General features: G+C 41.0%; 1 protein-coding gene and 1 long non-coding RNA gene across 3 annotated transcripts in view; one reads left to right on the top strand and one right to left on the bottom strand.

Moving 5' to 3' along the window:
- tmx3b (thioredoxin related transmembrane protein 3b) overlaps positions 1-19,307 on the bottom strand; it is a 126,968-nt gene that overhangs the window by 49,220 nt on the left and 58,441 nt on the right. The gene's annotated exons all lie outside the window — the stretch shown is intronic.
- LOC148150157 (uncharacterized) lies at positions 651-5,349 on the top strand. The gene is made up of 2 exons (XR_015756977.1): positions 651-773; positions 1,561-5,349. It is a non-coding gene; the product is annotated as an uncharacterized LOC148150157 (long non-coding RNA).

The raw sequence follows: 19,307 nt of genomic DNA on the forward strand, positions 1-19,307 counted from the left end.
TTCCTGTCCCACCACCATCTAAAGTCCTTAAAAGGATCAATTAGCAACAACTCAAGAGCCCCAACACACCAGGGCTGCAAGCCCAGAAACCCAGCCTCTTCCAGGGGTTTGAAGGATGAAGTTCAAGAAGTGCCAGTTTGAATGACCAGCAGCTCCAGCAAGGTGGGATGTTCTGCTCCTGGTTCGTAATTTAAGCACACCAATCCACTTCCTGATTCATGCAAATCTGATCAGATTTTTGACCAAGGTAGGCTCTGGATTTCTATCCAGGAAACTTTTAGATTTTGCTTAGCATGGGAAAATTTCATCCTCAGTAATGTTTTGGTTTTTAATATGAGGTGTAGAATAGTTAATATGATAAATAAGAATGGAAGGATACGTTTAGAATAAAAACCTTTATGAATACACATCACTCCAACTTAAATGCAAATGTAAGCAATTTAACAAATTTTAAAAGTATCAGTGACTCTTTTAGGAATAAAGACCTTCAGTTCACCGCAGATTTTTTTTTAAAACCCCTCTTGTATAAACTGCAATACATACTGAAAAAGGCTGCTAAAGCTTGTTATGGCATGCATTTCCTGACTGCATAATTAATGATTTTCGCTTTCATTTTGTAATGAAATGAAACACAGTTGATGTAATGGGACTTTCCCCAAAATGGATTACCCTCATGTATATAAAAGCAGGTGGAACAGAACCTGTCATATGTCTCAAAGAACTCCTACTGCACTGACTGAAGAAATGCTGCTTATAATGTTAATTTTTCAGTTGTAAGTAACTCTTTTCATGTTTGATGTTTTTCACTTCTAATTGAATTCCTGTTGATTTTTTTTAAAAAGAAACAATCAAGATTGTTTTAAATCCAAAATAAATCAGCAATTTATTCGCATTGTTTTCACTCTATCAGACTTAAAATATTAGCTGTCGTTTTATGTTTGAACTAGATATACAATATTTCTTTGCATTGTGTAAACTCATCTAATTATGAATTTAGAACAGAAAAGCTATTTTCTTTCGGACAATGTTAATGATAACTAGGACAAGCATTCTTGAGTAGCAAACATTACAAATTTTCAGAAGGCATGCTAGGATAAACCCACATTTGGCAACCAGGAATAATTTTCCAACCGAACAGATTTAATCAAATCCTTTCCTGTAAACAATGAATCATTTCAAATAAAAGGCTGGAAAAACTCAGGTATGGTAGCACTAGTGGAGATACAAATAGAATTAATATCGAATATACGACTCTTTTACAGAACTTTTTTTCTACAAAGTTTCATCTATTTTAAAAGTCAGCCCAAAATATGTTTCTGAATAATACAGGCATGCAGCTAGGACTTCTATGTACCTACTGACTTTCTAATCACATTTAATAAAAAAGTTAGACTATAACAACAACCCAATAATTATTAACTTTACTAAAACTAAATTTTTATATAGCTACAGATTTTTGAAAATAGAATCTCTCAACAAATTTGAAAGTTAGCGGTTTTCAATGATTAAATTCTGCTGCATCTGTGATTTAAGATTAATTGATCTATTTTGTATCCGCAGGGGGTGTCATTGTCTGCACCCATTCACAGTATCTGTTGAGCACAATGCCATTAAGCAAAGAATTACTTTACAAGCAACCTGTCAAAAGAAAACTATAATCAACACTTTAAAGATGATTTCATACAATCTGCCCCTTGACATTAAACAGGATGTAACAATAGTTAGCAACAACATCAAACTTTCCATCGACTTTCTAACTGCAAATACCTCGTTACATGTCATTGAAGAATACAAAACATCAATTATCAAACAACTGCTATCCAGCTTGTCAAAACAAGGGTACAAACTTTATAAACACAAAGATCTTTTCAAGAAGCAACAGGACTACATGCTGGTACACCCCATGTGCTTGAAACAATGTTTATCATTAAAAAAGAGACACACTGCAGAACTACAAAAAGATATTCAGCTACTGAAATTGTAACTGAAAATACTGATTCCTGAAGGATGTGAACTAAAAACTCTGTACTTAAGCAAAATTCTGTCTTGAAGTTGAAACAATGGAGCAAACTCTACTTTGAAATTCAAATAATGCCAAAACGAATACCTACGACTTAAGTTGATAATGCCTAATATACCCACATTAAAATTGTTTAGTCAAATGGATTGTTCAGTTGATCTGTAGCTCCTTTTCCCCTGCCCTTTATGTATATCGGCTTTCATGTGAAAATTGAGTGAATTTTCCACAGATCAAGCTGCCTTCGAATCCTTCCACTTCCTTCGGACCAAAGGGATAGCTATGGGACCTGCACGGGCCCCAGCTTTTGCCTGCCTCTTCGTAGGATACGTGGAACCGTTGATCTTCCGCAGTTACACTGGCACCATCACCCACCTTTTCCTCTGCTACACTGATGACTGTATTGGCACCACCTTGTGCTCCCACGAGGTGGTGAACAGTTCATCAACTTCATTAATACCTTCCACCTTGACCTCAAGTTCACCTGGATCATCTTGGACACCTCCCTCCCCTTCCGAGACCTCTCCCTCTACGTCTCCAGCAACCAACTCCCACAGCACTTAGAGCATGCACAGATCAACTGACAGAGGTCTTCATGGACATCTTCAACCTCTCCCTGCAGCAGGCCACTATCCCTGCCTGTTTCAAGATGGCCAACATCACCCTTGTGCCAAAGAAAGCTCATGCAGTATGTCTCAGTGACTACCGCCCAGTGGCCCTAACTTTGGTGGTCATGAAGTGCTTTGAAAGGCTGGGAATGGCATTAATCAACTCCAGCCTCCCCATTACCTTGACTCACTCCAATTTGCTTATCGGACCAACAGATTCACGTCAGATGCTATATCACTTGTCCTTCATTCCTCTCTAGAACATCTTGACACAAAGAACAGCTACGTAAGAATCCTACTCATTGACTACAGTTCAGCCTTCAACACTATTATCCCCTCGAGACCGATTACTAAACTTAGTGATCTCGGACTAAGCCCCATTCTCTACAACTGGATGCTCAGTTTCCTGACCCACAGGCCACAATCCGTGAAGACTGGGAACAATATTTCATCCTCACTAACACTCAACACTGGAGCCCCCCAGGGGTACATACTGAGCCCCCTCCTGTACTCACTGTATACCCATGACTGCGTCGCCAAATATCAGACTAATGCCATTTACAAGTTCGCTGATGACATCACCATAGTAAGTCAAATCTCAGATGGCGATGAAACAGATTACAGACGGGAGGTGGAAAACCTGCAAAAATGGTGCACTGAGAACAAGCTAGCTCTCAATGCCGGCTAAACCAAGGAACTCATTACTGATTTTCGGCGGGATGTTATTCATGCCCCCCTACACATTAACAGCACAGAGGTGGAACAAGTGGAGAGTGACAAGCTCCTGGGACCAGTCATCCACAACAAGCTTTCTTGGACTCTTCATGTAGACACACTGTTTACAAAAGTGCGACAATGTCCCTTCTTCTTTGGCAGGTGAGGAAATTTGGCACGACGGCCATTACCCTTGCCAACATTAATTGTTGCGCCATTGAGAGCATTCTGTCTGGATGCATTACTACCTGGTATGGCAACTGTACCATTCAAGGTCAGAGATGGTTACAGAGAGTGATGAACTCGGCCTAGACAATTACAAAGGCCAACCTTCCATCTATAGAATCCATCTACCAAGGAAAGGCCACCAGCATTCTTAAAGATCCATCCCACCCTGACAATGTTTTTCTACAAATTCTACCATCAGGGAGGAGGTACAGAAGCCTGAACACACGCACCAGCCAGTTTCAAAACAGTTTCTACCCTACTGTTGTTAGAATATTGAATGGCCTCACAAATTCTTAACATTTACCTGTACTTGTGTTTTTGTTTTTGCCGCTGTTTACCTATTATTTACTATCTATGTTATTTAACTATATGATCTGCCCATATTGCTCACAAGACAAAGCTTTTCACTGTGCCTCGGTATATATAACAAAAAATTCAATTCAATTCAGCTACCTGGACTACACCTCCTCCCACACCCCCTCCTGTAAAATCGCAATCCCTTACTCTCAATTCCTTCACCTCTGCCATATCTGCTCCCAGGAAAAGGAATTCCACTCCAGGACATCCCGGATGGCCTCCTATTTCAAGGAGCACAATTTTCCCTCCCATGTAGTCAACAATGCCTTCCAGTGTATCTCCTCCACTTCCTGCATGTCCTCCCTTGAACCCCCATCCCTCCAACTGCAACAAGAACAGAATCCCCACCTCCCGGTTCTCACCTCCAACCCCAATCATTTCTGGATACAGAACATTATCTTCCGACATTTCCGCCATCTACAATCAAACTCACCACCAGAGATATACTTCGTTCCCACCCCTATCTATGTTCCACAGAGACCATTCCCTGCATGACTCCTTTGTTAGGTTCGCCCCCCCCCCCCCCCCCATTCCGACCCACACACCCCCTCCATCACAAACTCTCACCCCCCCAACCCTGCCTCCACTCCCAGCACTTTCCCTTGCCACCACAAGAGATGCAAAACTTGCGCCCACACCTTTCCCCCCTATCTCTGTCCAAAGCTCCATTTTCACATTCAGCAGAGATTTTCCTCCAAATCCAAACACCTCATCTATCGAGTCCTTTGTCTCGGTGTGGTCTCCTCTGGGGAGACAGGATACCAACTCACGGAACATTTCAGGGAACATCTCTGGGACACATGCACCAAACAACCCCACTGCCCAGTGGCCGATCACTTCAACTCCCCCTCCCATTCTGCCAAGGACATGCAAGTCCTGGGCCACCTCCACCACCAAATCTAAGTCACCCAACGACCGGAGGACAAATGCCTCATCTTCCGCCTTGTGACCCTTTAACTACATGGTATCAACACTAACTTTGCCAGTTTCCTTATCTCCCCTTGCTCCACCTCATCCCAGATCCAACCCTCCAACTCAGCACCGCCCTCTTGAACTGAGGTCCCTGTCCATCTTCATCCCACTTATCCACTCCACCCTCCCCTATCACTAATCACCCCCCAACTGCATCTACCTATTGCTTTCGCAGCTTCTCTCCCCCTAATCCTCACCCTCCTATTTATCTCTCAGCTCCCCCACCCCCACCACCCTGATGAGCTTATGCCCGACATATCGATTCTCTTGCTCCTTGGATGCTGCCTGACCAGCTGTGCTTTTCCAGCACCACACTTTTCGACTCTGACTCTCCAGCATCTGCGGTCCTCATGTTTTCCCAATTTACTACTGTACTCCTATTTACACATAACAATGTACAATTTAAAATGTACTGTTGTTTTCTCATTTTCAATAAATGAATAAACCATTAAATTCGTATAACTCTAGCCTGTCCTCGAAGCAGTCTTTTGCGAAAAGAGTTCAGGTGGAATTTTATTTGGATTTGCCATTCCCGATGATGGAATGATAAGAACATATGCATCACTTTCCATCTCTTACTTTTCCCATACAAATGCAATTTAAATTTGAAGTGCCAACAGTCTGCAGAGGAAACCAGAGATTCTGATGTGGAAGCAGCTTGCAGTGGTGAAACAGTTATTGAAAATGCTGCAGGTTTTTTTGGGTTAAGGGAGCTTCCTGGTCAATCAGGGAATTTTTGCATCATAGCTACAACTTTGCTGCCCAATTCCATTCCAATAACACAAAAGCCTATGGAGAGCATAGAGGTGGCAGGGTGACTTCAAATTTAAATTACAGTGCTAAGTATCTCACACTACCTACATTGGGTTCACTTTATTCATATGAGCATCACTGTTATTTGTCGAGACTAACTTGGTTGGAGAACAAAATGTACCAGCGGTCCTCACAGTTAAAATGTATTAATGGCTGCAGGGGAGTCAAGCATTTGCTTCATTAATGAGGAAACCATGTTGTGTTATTTCATTCATTCCTTTATTGAAAGCTCATGTTAATGTCCAGTCTGTACTCAAACGTATGTGGGATATGGCTGAACTGACAGGCTCAGTTGGTCCTCCCTTCAATAAATGCAAAGGATATTGTCCAAGATCACTCAGCAGGGATAATGAAATATTGTAGGTGAACTCACCCTGTGCCACAGTATAGATCACTCTTCCACTGCTTTACATACCATATCCCCAACCTTTCAATTCCCAACCCTAACCCTTGTTGGTCGTGAATCTTCCTGTAAGCTGCTACTCTCCTGCTCAGCTTTAACCAAAAAAACTGCTGACTTCAGACAACAGCACAAAGCCACTAATATAGCCACCTTTAAACAAATGTGAAAGATTCTCATGTACCACTGAAGATCGACCCAATTTTAAAAAGTTTTACGCTAATAAGTAGTCATTTAATAGTCACAAGACTATTAAAATATATTGTGTACCTGCCACAGAACGGCTAAGGCCTGACTTGTTGCATATGTGCTGTGGACATAGGCTGTGAAGTTCTGATTTTTGTGGTGCCAGTTGAGTTCCAGAACCTATCTAATTCAGTTGCCCCACACCCCACAACAGGATCTCCCTCTAGCTTAATTTTAAATATCCTGATTTACAGAAATCCTCTGATAGATAAATTCACAAATTGCTGCCTTGTTCACACTTGAATACATTTTACAAAAGAATTTGGTTTGTCAATGATGTGATTAATTCAGGGACTTTGGGTACCAGTTAGTTTCAAACACAGGCCTTTCCCACAAAGACGTACCAAAAAGATACTAAAGAATGAAATGCATTTCATAAATCTCAAATGCAATGAATTAGTATGTAATCCAATGACTCTTATGCAAATACAACTGTAATTTAATAAGCAGCAAGACTTCACAAACAGCAAAATAAATCAACTTTTGAATGTACTCGCTTAAGATAAATGTAGATTTCAACACAAATAAATCAACAATTTCTCCCAAACTTTGCCAAAACAGTTTTACTATTCAGCTGGAGGAATGCAGCAGTCTGATTAAATGTTTGACAGTCCTGTGTCTCATCTCTACACTCCCCTCCTAACTCCTCACCTGCCTCCATCCTTCCGCTTCCCACACAAAAATACACCTCCAGACATATGCTCCTCTGACTGGCCTCTTGTACATTCCATGTTCTCCCCAAGTCCATTATCCTGAGCAAACCACCAGCTGCCTAGCACACAAACAGAAAATAGGTACATGCACTACTCAAAAATGCCAAATTTAGGTTCAGAACACACACCCTAGAGTTTATGTTAAACATGCTAAGCTTAAAGATCTAGTCAAAACAAAACAATAGTGCTGAATTTGTTGAATTCTTCGAGCAGCAGAGTACATGCAGAGTGAAAGCCCACAATTATGCCTTCCACTGCAGTAAAACACAGACAAAAAATATTTCTGGAACAATTAATTTGACAGTAGCTTAATGTTAATAGAATCGATTTAACAGGACAGGATGTGGGTTCACACCCATGACTTTCTGCATTGCACATTTACTAATCTGCACATCTGTTACTTCATAACAAATGGGCAGAGACCTGATGATTTCCGAGAATGGTCGAGTCATCTTGACATTTTCGAGAACAGATAGTGGAACCCTTGCTAATGTCAATGAAGGGTTTAGTGCCTATTTTCAAAGTTCTTGGAAAACTGAGGTGCCCCAAAAAAGGGAACTATTAGGTCTGCATTGATTAGGATTTGTTAATATGGATACAACTTAAACAGTGATCATCAATAGTCAGGGATGTACGTTAATAAAAAAATGTTTGCTTAATTATGATGATTGTGGGTCTGGGAGGAAGAGTTCTTATTCTAGGATCACAACATTTTTAGTAGCTTCAATTCTACTTTTCTCATACTCCTCTCTCACAAAAGGAGTTATCTGGCCAGCAAACCTTTTGGATATGGTGCCCAAAAGGAACCCAAGGTGCAACTTTTGCACGCAGAGGGTGATGAGTACATGGAACAAGCTGCCACAGGTGGTCATAGAGACAAATACAATTACAACATTAAAAAGCCACCTGGATAATAATATGAAGGAATTAAAGGGATATGGGTCAAATGCTAGGAAATGGGACTAGGTCAGTTTAGGATATCTAGTCATTGCAGATGACCTATATCATTGAATCAAATAATCCATAGTGTGGAAACAGGCCATTTGGCCCAACAAGCCAACACCGATCCTCTGAAGCATAACCAACCCAAACCCATTCTACTACCTCATTACTCCACATATACCCCTGACTAATACATCTAACCTATACATCCCTGAGCATGGCCAATTCATATAATTTGCAAATCTTTGGACTGTGGGTGGAATCTGGAGCACCCAAGGAAACCCACGCAGACATGGAGAGAATGTGCAAACTCCGCACAGACAGTCACCCGAGGCTGGAATCAAACCCGGGTCCCTGGCGCTGAGGCAGCATTGCTAACCACTGAGCCACCGATCGAAAAGTCTGTTTCCACTCTGTACAACTTTATGACACTATAACTACCTGTGGGAGGTGCTGTGTATGCCTGTGAAAGTATGCAATATTTAAATAAAGCCTGATGCACAACTTCAAATCTCACAAAAAAAGGCAACTCTGATACACTCCTGCATCATGTGGCAGTTTGGATTATATGGTCATTTTAAAAGTCTTTCATGTGCCTGTTCACTCCCCATCTCTGTACCTTTCTCCAGCTCAAAGTTCAATGCAACCACCCCACCTACTCCCACCATTAAGCTGGGAAAAATGTCTAGGTACTTTACAGAGATCTAGTTAAGAAAACTGGTGCTAAACAAAATAGAAGCCAGTCTGAGGTGTGACAAAAAGCTTAGTTAAAAAGGTACATATTAATCATGATCTTAATATGGGGAGAGTCATAACTTTAGGTAGGTTATATTTCAAGTAGCAGTAATTGCCTGAGGACAGCGAGACAGAGACTAGAAACATGCAAAGATGTCTATTAGTAAACTGGGGGATAACTTCCAGAGTCCATTAAAATTTTAAGGACCTTGGCCCGAGCTTACCAAACTAGATTGTCATGCTAACCATAGAAAAGGAGAGTACACATGTAGCACAATTACACAAAAAATTGACATGTTTAAAAAATCAGTTTTTTTCAAAAGCCGTCAGATTCCGCAGGACAATATTTCAAGCAAGTAACTCAATTAACCATACTGCATATTGTTACAACAATGCATTTGAGCTCGGCACGACTTTGAGCTTTTCTCCATCACCTTTGCATATGCGACCAATTTTTTTGTGAGGGGGGAGGTTTGAATTACATACACTGTGGATTTGAAACTTGTAGGTGATTGAGAGGCTTTGAGAATCAGATCATAAGTCACTGTTAAAAGAATTTCCAACTTCTGACGTTCCCTTATAAGCATCTGTCTTGTTCACTTATCTTTCTGGTCAATGGTGATCTTCAGGATATTGATATTAGCAGTGTTCGGTGAAAACGCACATTCCTTATTTAACACAGTAGTTCTTTCATAAAATCCACTAAATGAGAAAACTCAGTGAATCATGAGATCCCACAAGAATCATTATTAAAGCCAGAATTTGGATTTCTGAACAGGAAAATGTCTCAAGGAAATGGATATACAACGTGAAATACTGTATTGTACATGTGCAGCACTGTATTCTGAGCTGAAATAACTTGCAAAACGAACCACTGAACATGAAAAATATTGCATAAATTTAAATTTTCAGTAACATAAAAAATGAGAGACAGGAAGAGCTTCTTTGAACATACAAAAAGGAAGAGGGGCCAAATTAAAAAGCTCCACTACAGAATAAAGCTGGGAAAATAATCATGGGGAACCAGAAAATGGTTTTGGAGTTAGCACATAAAATGCACATATTTTCCATTAGTCTTCACAGTAACAGCATTAATAGCATTTCAAACATATCAAATAATTAAAGAGGGACAAGAAATAAACACAGTAATTATCCCTAGAGACAAAAAATACTAGGAAAACTAATACGTCTAAAGACTCTTAGGTTTCCTGGACTTGATGTTGCATCCTAGAATATTAAAGGAAGGAGATACAGAGATAGTGGCTGCACTGGTAGAATCCTTGGATTCTGGCAAAGTCCTACAGGATAGGAAAACTGTCAATGTAACAATTATTCAAAAAGGGAGATAAAAACAAGTTAACTATTGGCCAATTAGCTTAACATCTGTCATTGGGAAAATGCTTCTATAAATGATGTAATAACAGAGCATTTCGAAGTACACAATATAATCAAACAGAGTCAACGTGGCTTCATGAATGGATAATCATGCCTGTTAAATTTCCTAGAGTTATTTGAGGAGGTTACAAGCAAACGATAGATAAAAGGTGAAGCAGCAGATGTATTATATTTGGATTGCTAAAACATGTTCAATAAGGCACCACATATAAGGATACTGAATAAGATAAGAGCCCATGGCGCTGGGCACACTGTATTAGTGAAAGAGAACTGGTTAACAAATAAAAGGGGGCATTTCCAAGATGGCAAACTATAACTAGTCGAGAAGGATTAGTGCTGGGGTCACAATTATGTACAATATATTAAAACACTTAGATGACTGAAGTAAATGTAGTATCATCAAATGCTCAGATGACTCAAAAATAGGTAGGAAGCCAAAAAGTGGGAATGATATACAAAGTCTACAGAGGGATATAGACAGATTAAATAAATAGACAAAAACCTGGCAAATGGAATACACTGTGGAAAAATGTGTTATGCACCTTGGCAAAGAGCTGATCATTTAAATTTGGATTTGGGAGTCCCTGTGTATGAATTACAAAAAAAAGCTAGCATCGACGTTCTGCTAATAATAGGGAAGGCAATTTGTTGGCCTTTTCTTTCAAAGGAAATGGAGTACAACAAAATGGAAGTTTTGTTAGAACCATACTTAACACTTGTCAGAAAAAAAAGTTTTAGTACCCTTATCTAAAGAAAAGCGTACTGGCATTGGAAACAGTGTATAGAAGGTGCACAAGACTGATCTTGGGTACGGAGGGATCTTCTTATGTGAAGTTGAGTAGATTAGGCTTGTACTCATTGGGGTTTAGAAGAAGGAGGGGAGATCTTATTGAAACATATAACATCTTAAGGTGCTTGACAAGGTAGGTACAAAAAAAGTTGTATCCCTTTTGGGAGAGTCTAGGATCAGAGGGCATAATGTCAGAAGAAGGGTTCACCTCATTCAGAAAGAGATGAGGAAGAATTTCTTCTCAGAGGATAGTGGATCAGTGGAATTCTTTTATCATGCTATCAAAGCTGGGTGATCAAGTGTATTGAAAACTGAGATAATAGATCTTTAATTAATAAGAGGACCAAGCATTATGGAAATAATGAAGGAAAGTAGAGTTGAGGATGATCAAATTAGTCATGAATGGCAGAACAGACTTGACAGGCTGAATGATCTTTCACTGCTCCTATATCTCACTGTCTTCTGGTTAGAGAAGGTTACTAGATTGATACCTGAATCAGCACGTTGTCTTATATTATTAGAAACAATCAGATAGACTGGACTTGTTTTCACTTAGTTTAGAAGAAATTTAATTGAAGTTTACTAAGATTATGATCATGATGGTTCCCAATTGGATTTAGAAAGGGCATGTACTCTTAATGATGAGTCCAGAACCATACTATAAATTCATATGTTCATCAGAATACTGAGAAGCCCTGCTCCTTGGTCATAAACTCTACCCTTGATGGTTGTTCTAAGTTGAATCTTTTGAGACAGATTGCAATCTTGGTGTCATATTTCACCCTGAACTAAGATCCCAAGTACATACTAACTCAATCATCCAACACAATAATTCTATTTACTTCTATAATACTGCCCAACACCCTGCCTCACCCACGATCATCATGCATGCCTTTGTTAACACTAAACTTGCATGTTTCTCTGTCTCCTGCTCACTACCTCTCCACTTATGCAAAATGCATTTCATTATTTTAACTTTGATTTAAAATTAATTCAGCAAATAATATATCAGCTCATCTCAAAAACCGATAAATGCCACAGACTTAGTCTCAAGTTGTCTAATATCCCAGATATTCAGCAGAGGTTCACATATAATCTTGTGACCAATTTATTCCTCAGTCAGCCTTTGAGAAGATTTATACAACACATGAAGGCATGAGAAAAACACAATATCCACAGCAAAGTGCAGCCTTAGTACACCCACAACGTGCTATCATCGAATAGCTGCTAGGCAACAAAGCTCCATTCCAGCATGAAAAAGGTGTGTAATTCATTCACAGGAGGTTCAATTGCATTGAATCCCATTAGTCCAGTATCTATAGTCGACAACGTTTGGCATTTCCTCAGTGTTCTCTTTTAATATCAAAAAAGCACTGAAAATTACAGATGTTTTTTCCCATTTATTCTAAAATTGCACGATTTCAAAATAATACTGACCATGGCGATTCGCAGAAATTTTCCAACAAAATTCAAAAGGTTGATTTATTATAAATTTTAAAAAATCCACTGTACAGTTTATCATGTGGATGCATATGATCTCAGAGTTTTAATAAAATTCTGGACGTATTAGTATTTCATAACTCAGGAGGTAGTGCCTACTCTTTTACTGAACATTTCATTATCTCAAGAATATATGAAGCATCACCATAGAGGAGTTAAACCCAAAGACCAACACTGTAACTGACTGTATATTTTAATTGCATATGTTCAAAAGTGTTGACCAAAAATAAGATCTGATTAATTTCCAGTAGTGACACATTATTATGGATTATTATGATAAAGGTGTATTATATTTCAGGAATTTGGAATCTTAAAATAAAGATAGATGGATTTTAGTTTCAGTATTGTGGAGAGAATTGTTTTGCTTTTTTAAGAGGTCAGAAATTCATTTGGAACAATGAACTAACTAAAATATTTTCAAGAAAACATGCTGAGCAGGATAACTAGGATGCCAACTGATGAAGAAAGACAAAGAAAGCAGGCAAGGGTCCATGAGCAATTTGAGCTCATTTCAAAAGATATACATTGAAGAGACTACTTTTAACCAAGCAGGAGGTTTCTTGTTTTATGAAAACAAAGCTGTGAGATTTTGTGTAGAAGTTTTTCAAGCTGTAAGGGGAAGAAAATGATCAGAGTAAGGTAAGAGTGACACTTCACTAGAATGGAGTATCCATAAAAGGATATTTGCTGGGAAACCGTTGCAACTTTGTTTTGCTGTTAATATTAGGGTCTTTCTACACTGTATTTTATGGTACATATATAGTTTAGTTTTATATGCAATACACATGCGGTTATCAGTACTTAATGTACTAATGGAGCCTTGTATGAATGTGTTCAGGAACTAATCACCCCAAAAGTCAAGCATGAAAATTTAAGCTTATGATTTATGAAGTTGGGCTTCACTCAGAAATCTGACTTGTCCAGTGCTGTGGTCAGCTGAGATCATAAATTATGGTTCTTGGTGGGATAATATTCATTGCATTTAACACAGATCTGTGAATCTTTGAATAAACAGTTAAGTGAAGGAATGTAAAATAGGAATGGTGTTAAGAGTCAGAATCACAGAAACAGACCCTTTGGTCCAAGTTGTCCATGCCAACCAGGTTTCCTCAACTGAATTAGTTCCATCCTGTATTTGGCCTGCAAATCTCTCTAAATCTTTCCTGTCAGTGTACCTGTCCAAAAGCCTTTTAAATGCTCTAATTATTTTCACCTCTACCACTTCTCTCTGGCAGCTCGTTCCATATATGCACTATCCTCGGTTTGAAAATGTTGCCCCTCAGGTTCCTTTTAAATCTTGCCTCTCTCACTTTAAACTTATGCGTTGAGTTTTGGATTCCCCTACCCTGGGGAAGAAACCTTGGCTATTCACCTTATCTTTACTCATGATTTTATAAACCCCTATAAGGTCACCCCTCAGCCTCCTAAACTCCACAAAAGAAATCCCAGTTTATCCAGCTTCTCCTTATAAATCAAACCCTCCAGTCTCAGTAAAATCCTGATAAACTTTTTCTGCAACACTTCCAATTTAATAACATCCTTCCTATAACAGTGTGAACAGAATTGTACCCAAAACTCCAAATGGGGCTTACCAATGTCTTGGACAGCTGTAATATGATGTCCCAATTCCTGTACTCAATGTTCTGACCAATGAAGGCAAGTGTGCCAAATGGTTTCTTCATCATCCTGTCTACCTCTGATGCCACTTTCAAAGAACTATGTACATCCACGCCTTAGATCTCTCTGTTTGACAACTCTCTCCAGGGCCCTACCATTAATTGCCGAAGTCCTACCCTGGTTTGTCTTACCAAAATGCAACACCTTGCATTTATCAAAATTAAACTCAATCTGTCAACCCTTGGCCCAATGGCCTATCTGATCAAGATGCTGTTGTACTCTTAGATAACCTTCTTCACTGTCCACTATATCATCAGTTTTGGTGTCATCTGCAAACTTACTAACCGTGCCTCCTATATTCTCATCCAACTAAATGTTTGTATAAATAACAAACAGCAGTGGACCCAGCACAGATTCTTGTAACATACCATGGTCACAGGCTTCCAGGATAACAACCACCCTATACCACAACCCTCTGTCTCCTATGTCAAATCAATTTTGCAACCAACTGGCTCGCTCTCCCTGGATCCCAGGTGACCTAACCTTACTAACCAGTCTACCATGCAGAATCTAGCTAAAGTCCATATAGACAGCAACTACTGCTCTGCCTTCAATCTATCTTCTCGGTCACTTCTTCCAAAATCTCAACCAAGTTTGAGAGATTCAATTTCCCGTGCACAAAGCCAATACGGATTATCCAATATGACACCTTATCTTTCTAAACGCACGCAGATCCTGTCTTTCAACAACTTATTCACCACTGACGTTATGCTCATCGGTCAGTTGTTCCCTGGCTTTTCCTTGCAGCCTTTCTTAAACAATGGCACAATGTTAGCCACCCTCCAGTCTTCCGGTATCTCACCAGTGGCTATTGATGGTACAAGTATCATTGCTAGGAGTGCCATAATTTCTTTCCGAGCTTCCCACACGTCCTGGGTTACACTTGATCAGGTCACAGGGATTTATCTATCTTTATGCGTTTTAAGATCTCAAGCACTTCCTCTTCTGTAATGCAGATTCTTCAAGATATCATCATTTATTTCCCGAAGTTCCCGACCTTACATGTCTTTTTCCACAGTAAATATTGATGTGGATCTCACTAATCTCCTGTGGTTCCACACATCGATGGCCTCTTTGATTTTTAATGGGCCCTATTTTCTCCATATGTTGCCATCAGGACAATTCTGAAGAACACCAATGTAAAGGGAAAAAATATACTCAGAGTTGAAAGCTGATTGAGAATCAAACCACTGGAGATTGAATGTTTTATTTCCGAGAGAGATATATTCCCTTATTCGTCTAATTAAGGAGGTAAGCAAATAATGAGCCAATGGTGCAAGTCAGTTGCTGACTGATGATACAATGTCTTCCATTGGAGTTAAAGAAGGAGAAAATATGAATTGGAGGCATATACAAAGGTTATATAATTGAACCAGTTTGCACAGTTGGATTAAAGTGCGATTTAGGAAATGGAAAGGTGTAGTTTGATGGGCACAACAGATCAGTATAGAAAGAAAAATTCTATCTTGGGAGAAGGGCCTTGTTGGTTCAAAAACATTGGCCTCACAGAGGGTGATGGGGCAACCAGCTGAAGCAAAGAAATTCAGATGCTAATCACAGAATCCCTAAAGTGTGGAAAGAGGCCGTTCAGCCCATCAAGTCTGAACAGAACCTTCGAATAGCATCCCACCAGATCCAGCCCTCACCATCTCATCTCCACATTTTACCATGACTAATTCATCTAGCATGAGCTGAAAATGTGTTGCTGGAAAAGTGCAGCAGGTCAGGCAGCATCCAAGGAACAGGAGAATCGACGTTTCGGGCATAAGCCCTTCTTCAGGAATGAGGAAAGTGTGTCCAGCAGGCTAAGATAAAAGGTTGGGAGGAGGGACTTGGGGGAGGGGCGTTGGAAATGCAATAGGTGGAAGGAGGTCAAGGTGAGGGTGATAGGCCAGAGTAGGGTGGGGGCGGAGAGGTCAGGAAGATGATTGCAGGTTAGGAAGGCGGTGCTGAGTTCGAGGGATTTGACTGAAACAAGGTGAGGGGAGGGGAAATAAGGAAACTGGAGAAATCTGAGTTCATCCCTTGTGGTTGGAGGGTTCCTAGGCGGAAGATGAGGCGCTCTTCCTCCAACCGTCGTGTTGCTATGGTCTGGCGATGGAGGAGTCCAAGGATCTGCATGTCCTTGGTGGAGTGGGAGGGGGAGTTGAAGTGTTGAGCCACGGGGTGGTTGGGTTGGTTGGTCTGCGTGTCCCAGAGGTGTTCTCTGAAACGTTTCACAAGTAGGCGGCCTGTCTCCCCAATATAGAGGAGGCCACATCGGGTGCAGCGGATGCAATAAATGAGGTGCAGGTGAATTTGTGGCAGATATGGAAGTATCCCTTGGGGTCTTGGAGGGAGGTGAGGGGGGAGGTGTGGGCGCAAGTTTTGCATTTCTTGCGGTTGCAGGGGAAGGTGCCGGGAGTGGAGGTTGGGTTGGTGGGGGGTGTGGACCTGACGCGGGAGTCATGGAGGGAGTGGTCTTTTCGGAACGCTGATAGGGGAGGGGAGGGAAATATATCCCTGGTGGTGGGGTCCATTTGGAGGTGGTGGAAATGACGGCGGATGGTACGCTGTATATGGAGGTTGGTGGGGTATGTGAGGACCAGTGGGGTTCTGTCCTTGTGGCAGGTGGAGGGGTGTAGCTCAAGGGCAGAGGAGCGGGAAGTGGAGGAGATGTGGTGGAGGGCATCGTCAACCACGTCTGGGGGGAAAATTGCGGTCTTTGAAGAAGGAGGCCATCTGGGTTGTACGGTATTGGAACTGGTCCTCCTGGGAGCAGCTGTGGCGGAGACGAAGGAATTGGGAATATGGGATGGCATTTTTACAGGGGGCAGGGTGGGAGGAGGTGTAGTCTAGGTAGCTGTGGGAGTCAGTCGGTTTATAGTAAATGTCCATGTTGATTCGGTCGCCCAAGATAGAAATGGAAAGGTCTACGAAGTGGAGGGAGGAGTCTGAGATGGTCCAGGTGAATTTGAGGTCAGGGTGGAAGGTGTTGGTAAAGTGGATGAACTGTTCAACCTCCTTGTGGGAGCACGAGGCAGCGCCGATACAGTCATCGATGTAGCGGAGGAAAAGGTGGGGGGTGGTGCCAGTGTAGCTGCGGAAGATGGACTGCTCCACATATCCTACGAAGAGGCAGGCATAACTGGAGCTCATGCAGGTGCCCATGGCTACTCCTTTGGTTTGGAGGAAGTGGGAGGATTGGAAAGAGAAGTTGTTCAGGGTGAGGACCAGTTCAGTCAGTCGAAGGAGGGTGTCAGTGGAAGGGTACTGGTTGGTACGGCGGGAAAGGAAGAAGCGGAGGGCTTTGAGTCCTTCGTGATGGGGGGATGGAGGTGTACAAGGACTGGATGTCCATGGTGAAGATAAGGCATTGGGGGCCGGGGAAGCGAAAATCATGGAGGAGATGGAGGGCATGGGTGGTGTCCCGAACGTAGGTGGGGAGTTCTTGGACTAAGGGGGACAGGACCGTGTCGAGGTATGCAGAGATGAGTTCGGTGGGGCAGAAGCAGGCTGAGACAAGGGTCGGCCGGGGCAGTCAGGTTTGTGGATTCATCTAGCATGCATTATAGAACACTATAGAACAATTTAGCATGGCTAATCAACTTAACTTGCGTACCTTTGAAAACTGGGAGGAAATTAGAGCACCTGGCAGAAATACAGACACTGGGAAAATGTCCAAATTCACAGTCACCTAAGACTTGAATCAAACCTGGGTCTCTGATGCTATGTGGGAGCAGTGCTAAAGTTTGTGCCACAATGCAGGAACATTCTAGATTGCTTCCTAGATTTAGGTTAACACAATTAAACGAAAGGAAGAGTCTACAAAAAGGAGATGGTTTGAAAATTTTGTTACCTGACAATTTTCAAAAGCTGAAACACAAATGATAAAGGTGAAGATGAGTTGACATGCTTAACCTATCTTTGTTCATTATAAATGCAACAGAAGCATTCTGAATTGGCAGAGCTATATCAAACAGCCTACTCAAAAACTGAATCGGAACCAAAACCAGAGCTATTATTTAAAAACCAAATGTGTTAGTGAGAGAACGGAGACCAACTCAAATATTACCCAAAGCAGAACTGGCCGTAGAATTAGAACTAGCTTTAGTGTCACATACTCAAGTCAGTACAGTGAAAAGTTTATAAATCATCACTTACAGCACCACCTTAGGTACAAAGGTACCTAGGTACAGCTTCTTCAATTACAAGATTAGTTTCAGGTAACAATGTTACCACCACATGGCACCACCTTAGGTACAGGATGCCTAGGTACAATCCTTAGTTACAGAATAGAGAAAAGAAGAAAAAATAGTTACATTACAGCTATACACAGTGTAACCATTATACCAGTATACAGTAGTCCATTAGGTGGTAGTCTCATCTGAATACAGTCAGTTCTTTCATAACTTTAAGCATTCTTTCTAAACCTATGGCGCTGTAATTGCATTACAGTCAACACACTTTAAAAGCTTTCTCTGTAGAAACAGTATCCCCAATTTATCAACCGTGTTATAGCAAATTCCTGTTGATGAAACACATATTATAACAGAATGACCAGTACTGTAATGATATTTTAGAGTGGCTCAGGAAATTCCACTGGCAGCTCAGTTAGACATGAGGAAAATGCACGCTCAAATACTAACACATTTTAATGGCCAGAATTGCATAAAGTTGTAGTGAAATTTTGCGAGTATGTCCCACAACACACCCAGAAACCCTAACCACACTACCATACAAAGACATTTCCGAGATGATTACCAGACTACTCCACAAACCTACAACACACTGAAACAGCTACTGATGAACCTGAAGGACTCTATACCAACAACCAGCAAAACTAATGCCATTTACAAAATACCATGCAAGGAGTGTAACAAACACTACCTCGGACAGACAGGCAGAAAACTAGCCACCAGAATACATGAACACCAACTCGCCACCAAAAGACATGACCCACTATCACTAATATCCTTACATACAGACGAAGGACACCACTTCGACTGAGACAGCACTTCCATCCTACCACAGGCTAACCAGAGACATGCACAGGAATTCCTAGAGGCCTGACATTCAAACCAGAACTCCACCAATAAACACTTTGATTTGGACCCCATTTACTAACCTCTGAGAAAAGGAACCAGAAATGATATCACCCACCTTAACAGACCAAGACACAAACAGAAATCAGGACAGAACACCGGAGGCTCACTGATGA

This window comes from Chiloscyllium plagiosum, unplaced genomic scaffold, assembly GCF_037043375.1.
Source record: "Chiloscyllium plagiosum isolate Xiang-an unplaced genomic scaffold, Cpla_swu_hap1 HiC_scaffold_4, whole genome shotgun sequence".
NCBI lineage: Eukaryota > Metazoa > Chordata > Chondrichthyes > Orectolobiformes > Hemiscylliidae > Chiloscyllium > Chiloscyllium plagiosum.